Source organism: Apteryx mantelli, chromosome 2 (assembly GCF_036417845.1).
Source record: "Apteryx mantelli isolate bAptMan1 chromosome 2, bAptMan1.hap1, whole genome shotgun sequence".
In the NCBI taxonomy this organism is placed as follows: Eukaryota; Metazoa; Chordata; class Aves; order Apterygiformes; family Apterygidae; genus Apteryx; species Apteryx mantelli.
Window position 1 is genome coordinate 48211019 of NC_089979.1, and position 7076 is coordinate 48218094.

Consider the following 7076-nt stretch of genomic DNA (forward strand, 5'->3'; position numbering starts at 1 on the left):
TTCACAATTTATACTGAAGTTATGTATATGTATTTGTAATACTTAGAAAATCACAGTTTATGGTGTTTGCTGATACCCTTGTGTTAACATTGTTTTCTTTGTTAAAATAAGCAGAAACAAAGCCGTCAATATGCATGATATCCATAATATTAAGGGTTTCTATATTCTTTCTTGGTTCTGTCACTGAGTCACTGCACTGGACTGATCAGTTTGTAGCACAACAGAAATGTATAAATTTGTACAAGCATACACCCTGAGATCTTCTGATATTCTTCAAGATGTCAAGGGGAGGGATGTAGTTTTGTACAGATCTAACAGCAAATGTAGCTAGTGTAGCTACTGTTAGTAGAAGTACTGCAAAATTCTCTTTCAGTAATACTTTTTGGAGAGAAATGAGGTACAACATGTCTTGGAGAGCCTTAGTATAACAGTACTTTTAATATGATGATCTATAAGTAGATTACAATTCTAGCTGTATGTTATATTTGCTAACCTGATGATTAAATGTAAGTTGAAAGTGTTTCATTACATTAAAAGGTTATAAAAGAAAAAAAATGATTTGCAGCTTTTTTCTTGATCTGAAAATTAGCTCCATGGAATTCTGATACAGTTTTTGGTTGCTTATCCAATGAGGTGTTAATGAGGTTTTAGTAAAATATATATTTACAAATTTTTGCCAAAGTTTTTATGCTGATATAATATGATATAGTATAAAGCTGATTTAATTTCCTTCAGAAACTCCTTTGCACTGATTTCCCTTTGAGCTTGCTTACATGTTTACAGAATGAATAAGTAGAATAATCTCCTCTTCACAGTGCTCAATAGCCACAGAGACCAGAAGCTCTTCTGCAAATTAGTTTGTGGGAACTTAGAAGAGCTGTTCCTATGATGCTTGTGACTTTCACATGGGTCAGCTACATGTCCTGCAAAGGCCCTCAGTCATCATAAAAAGGTTTTGACTTTTTTTTTTTTTTGACTTCTTGCTTAACACCTGTGTTGGCTTTGAGTGACATTCATAGTGGGAATAATTTAAAAATTATAAAGGTTTCCATATATGGAAAAATACTATAGTTCATATTTTACAGAACGAATGTGCCCACACTCATGAAATAAGTCTGCCAAACACAGTATCAGCTTATTTCTAATGCAGCTTCTAGCTGTGTCACCATCCACTGAGGTCTAATTTTTTTCTGCCTTTTTTCTGTTTTAAACTGGCAGTTATAAGCACTCCTCTTCCCACGGCTGATGTGCAGTTCTGACCCTCAAATCAGTTTACACAGGAGGATCCAGAGAGTGTTATGTCTTTGTTTTCCCTGTGGAGATAGCAACGGTTCAAAGTTCACTAACACCACAGAACAAAGAGAATGTTCATCTTTGTTTTTAAAATTTTTAAAAGCGGTTGAGCCCTTCTTCAGCGCCTGGTGAGGAAAGAGGCTTTCAAAGGCTTGCAGCATGTGTCAGATTGCTATTTTTTCAAAGTACAAACATCTGTCTAAACTCCCATGGTTAGCTTTTAACAGTAAGTAAATTAGCTTCTAAACCATCACAACATTTTTTCAGGGCGGGGAGAGTATTTATTCTAGTGAGTTAGGATGCCACAGTGCGGCCTCTGGCTGAGGGGATGTTACTTGGCCCGTGATACCTGCCGCGAAATGCCGCTGTGTCCCCGGCGGAGCCCACCACCCCTTGCAGTGCTGAGCAATGCTCGGCAGCGGCATGAGGCAGCGGCCGTGCACTGCGGGGTAGAGAGCAGGGCACGCTTTTGGGCCGGGTGGCAGAGTCCAATCTGCTCCTTACAAAAGCAAAGATAACTTTACCGGAATTGCGTGTGCTTTTTTTTGGTAGAAAAGTACCATTTCTTTCGTTAGTCAAGCGATTCAATCAGATGAGTCAAGTGCACTATTTAGCAAATGGTGTGAAGATGGAAAATCCAGTATATATTCTTTCTAATTAAATGCTGGAATCTCATCATGATTCATATTAGGCCGTACTGCAAATATTTTTCATTGTTTGAAATTCATTAATCTCTTCCGCTTTGTTTCAAGATTCTTATTGCACAGTAGCCCCAACTGTCACTCGCCTCTTTGGAAACAGCAATTAGAGGGCCTTGCGCAGATGCCAGAGCTTTGCACAGGAATATGCTCTCAACTTCCTCCAAATATATGATTCAAAGTACAGGAATGTTATTCTACATGTATTGCAAGAGTAACAATATCAACCCCCATTCTGCTCCAAAGATAACAGTAGAAAGTAGGGTATCCAGGCTACATGTAAATTAATTAGAATTACATTCAGTTATTCAACGTATGTAACTGATAACGTAGATTCTGTGGAAAAAAAAATATACACTTTACAGACCAGGTTCCCAAACCCATGGACACTTCTTAGCAGATGAGTAATTCCATTAGTCAGTTATCTGCTTTTAAGTGCTTGCAGGACCAGGGTCCCTGAGAAAGGTGGTGCTGACTGAGAAGGGAAATATATTTGTGGCAGGGCTTGCTACATGGAGTAAATGGTTCATGTTCTTGAAATATGAACTTTGTTTTTTTCTGTATGCATTAACTGCTTTTTCTGATTCTCCATGTATTCTGTCAAGCACTTTAATCAAATTGAAGCTGTTTACCCCATCAGGAATAATCCCGCCCTTTCTTTTGTTTTACCTCCTTTCTCTCACTCAGTTGCTTTTGTCTTTCTTCACTCTTCTATTTTCTGCCTCCCTGTTGCTTATTCTCCTTTGCAAGAAAGCTGTTTAACTTTCTAGGTAGGAGTCCCAGCTGTAGCCATGAGTGAGTGTGTTGAACTGGGAGCTGTTTGGTTAGCAGAGCTGTAGGAGCCAAGCCAGGTTCTTGCCTTCAACACAGGGTTTTTGTTACGGTCTGACAGCATGAAATTACAACGTCTTTTATGTGTGCGAAACAAGGAGTGGCAGAACAATCCTGCTGTTGTTTCCGGCTGCATAGCAACAGCGGCTGTTCTGCAGTAGCCTATAGACTGACGTTTCAGGGGAGCGTAGCTATCTGTCTGGGCGAACTTAGATAACAGAGAGAGTTCAGCTAGGTAAAACCTCTTGCTCAAGGTCCTGCAGTACAGCTGGTAGGAATATTAGCCTTGGTTTTGGTTTTCTTTCTTTTTTTTTTTTTTTTGGTTCGTGAATTTTCTTTGATGCTGTATTAAGGAATTCAACAGCAAGATCATTTTGTAAAGCGGCGGCCTGGGCTATGACAGCAATCTCTGCTGTTCTTACTGTAATTCACTAGGTCCAGTATCAGCTGCAACACTACCCCCGTGGTGCACTGCAAGTTTTCAGGGACCTTACATACAGGAATGAGGCATTCCCTGTCTCAGGAAAAAGGAGTATTATTCAGTGAAATTTTTCTGTCGTGATTCAGGTACACGAGCTCGTATACTATTGTGTATACCTTTACACTGCACTAAGGCAGCAGGTAACCTCAGAAGTGGTTGACTTAGCAAAAATCACTTTTTTTAAAAAAAAAAGACACATTTTTAAAGTGAAGAACAACAGAAATACAAAACCAAATATAAATTCATCTGAAAGTTTAGGCTGAAAATTAGAACAGCAGTGCACAGTCAAAATAGCAGGGTTTAGGGTGACTTTCAGTTGGATCTAGAGTCTAGAAAACAAGAACACAGCTGATTTTTGGACAGAATTCTGCCAGTTAACAAATGTGATTCTGTTATATGGTTGCTTGTTATCAGAGACTGGATGTGATAAAGGAGGAAGTTCCTTTGAATTTTACTTCTTAAAGACAAAGTTATGTTGTTGTGAAACAGATACATCAGAATGCTAACTAAAACTTCACCCATGGTTGTTTCATCACAGAGTAGTTTGTAGTTTTACTTTGTAAAAATACACTCTTTGCATGTGTTTCTAGCTTTCTGGGGAATATATGACTGTCAAATCCATAAGCCTAGGAGCTGGCTTATGTCTTAGGATATGTTTTCACTACATTGAACTTAGGTTCTTAGTTGAGAGTCACCATCCAGTATCCATCCATGTATGAAAACCTCTCATTAAATTATTCTAATGATGATATAGTGGAAAGAATATCTTTGACCTCTGGCTCTGCTTTTGTTTGGCCTGGTAGTTTATCTGCATTGCATTGAGGTTACAAGCTAAATTTTTCAGTGCTGGTAGTCTTCCAATGCCTACCCTAAATTTGTGACATTAGTCCACAAATCACCACACAGCTTCCCAAGGAAAAAAAAAAAGTCATTCAACAACTCAGCTTATGTCAGCTGCAAAGAGCTGTCTAAGATCACCTGAAAAGCTTTGGAGCAAAAATAACTGCTCTCACCTTACACATGGACATTACTTCGCATATATCCATGGTGGTTGTCACCAAAGTTTATTTGGTGTTATATTTACTGAAGCATTTTCCAGTGGAGATGAAGAAGTACTAGAGCCCGTGCCCAAGGACTAGCTGTACTTCGTGATATGAAAGAACCGGCCTTAAGGTCACAGGATGTGCCTTTCATTTTTATGTTCCTGTTTTAAGACAGTCCTTAAATAACATAATCCTCTACTCTTTGGATGAGAGTGATTTGAAGAGATGAAAGGAGAATGGACTTGATCTTTTCTTTTTTTTTTTCTTTTTGGCAATATAGAAATAGCTGAAATTTCACTGATGAGAAATAAATTACAAAATTGGTTCATGCCAAAATGTTAAGTATAAAATTATATCAATAAAAATAATTATGGAATTATTTTGTGAATCACAGGTGGTGGTAGAACATAATAGTGGCTGGCTCTGGCGAGAGTTCTGTCTGTCACAGCTGGTCATGGAAATTTTTATTTCTGTGTGGGATGGTTATAGGATGTGTATCCCATCAATTTGATATCACTGATATTCTGTTGACTCAAAATACATTTTGATTTTGATGGCAAAAAAGCAAAAGGCAAAGAAAAATGTATCTAGGGACTGTATTTATTTTTTCATAATGATTGCACAGCTGTGAATTTAAGAAAGGGTAAGCTGTATTGGTTAGCATCAATGTTACAGCTGACAGCCTTCCATTAAGAGATGCCCACGACAGATGCTTTGATGTATCATTTCTCTATAAGAAGAGCAAATCTCAGACAATCTCCTAGCACAGAGGCTAGCCAACTTTTCAAATGTTATAGAAAGCTATTTGCAATCACTGGCAGTGCTCCTACTGAATTTTTGGATTAGACACTGCATGTGGGCATAATACAATCTATGGCATCCACTGCATGACAGAGGAGCGTAACTGATCAGGGCTTACCAAAGAAATGGATATATTTCTTTGTATCACAATTATTACTGTAAGACCATAGGAAACTCCCTACTGAGTTAGATAGGTGGTCCATTACCCCGTTATTCTGTCTCTGACAATGCTGGCAGGAGATGCTCTTCAGAAAGCACATGCAAGCCATGCATGGTTACTGGCCTGCACAGACAGACCCAAGTAAGAGAAAGAGTCCAGCATGTGCTAAAGCATGCTACACTCTCTGCTGGGCTTGGAAATGTGGCTGAGGAAAACGAACTGGCCCTGTTTGGATATTGCTTCCATTCAGCATTATAGAAAAGACTATGACAAGATTACTGCTGGTTTAGCTCAGGATACATTGCTTATAAATAGTTCTTTCACCTTTTGTGCATCCACATGTTTTTCTGTACTTAGACATTTAGACTCAACTGCTCTTAAATACTGCCTTTCTTGCTAAAAACATCTATCCATGGGTTCATACACCCATTTATGCATTTTCCATGCCCCAGTATTGATCTCAGCTTTGCAATTTGCTGGTTCATTGGGCAGAGCTTACCAAGCTATCCCCTGGTACTCACCCAGCCTAGTCTTTTTAGTTTGTGTTTATAGACCTGTTGCCCATGAATTCATCTAGTCCCTTTCTGAACCTGATGATTCCACTTTCACAACTTCCTGTGGTCATTTTGATTAAGTGGTATATTACCTAAGGAAATCAAAGAGGTAAAAGCCAGACTTACATACCCATAAAGGACATATCAAAAGCATTACTTACCTGCTATTATTAGTAACTTTTGAACGTGCAGTAGTTGTTATTTTGCTGTATACAAATAATTATCTGGAGTGGATTTCACAATCAAATAGCATTCATTTCAATAGCCACTCAGCGTCAGAGACTCAAGAAGCATTCTCTGTAAGTGTGCTACAAGCACATGGCTAGCAACCTATTTAAATATTTAATTGAACACGATAACTCCTGGGCATCTTGCAAACGTTAATGAATTTGTCATAATACTCTTAAGGGGAAGAGACTAAGTTGCCATTCCCCTTTTCAAAGACAGTTTATTGAAAATTCAGAAAAAATAATTAAACAACTTACCAAGATCCTATAAAGGGTCCTAGGCAGATTTTAGTCTCTTGAGTTTCAGTCCAGTGTCTCAAGGTGGTTTACCTCCCTGGCAACCTGAGCCTGCATTGACTGGCGCGTAGACAGACCTTTGCCCAGATCTTTGGTGCTGGATCATTGCAAGACCAAAGCCTGCAGGTGTAAAATTACTGTTTATTTTACCTAGAGGTTTACTGGCTTAAACTGAATTGAAATTTAATGAATGAGCTGGGGGGTGGAAGGACCCTACTACTAATTTCATATATATTTGATATTACTTTATTAGAGGTTTTCAAAAAATTACAAAAAATAAAAAGGACTAAACAGTAGTTACAGGATCAGCTAACTATTTTTGAAAGTAACCCTGATAGTGTGTAATGAATATTGAAAGTCAGGATACATGATGGATGTCAGTGAAACACCTTTTGTGTCCTAAATTAGCTTTTCATGACTGTTCCATTTCACACCTTATTGTGCTGTGTCCTGAATTACAAGGTGATACTTAACTGCTTATGTGAACCAGAAAATATGACATGTTTAAAAATGTATTGAAACCTGTCACAAATTGTACTTTTATCATTGTTCTCCTTTTTGTAAAATTTCTGTGCCTTTGGAATATGGAAGAACTTTACTGACCCATTTTTTTACTTGTATGTGCAACTCCCATAGATTTCAATAAAAGTTGCTTGGGCATAACAAATGATTTTATTTAACAGACTTTTGC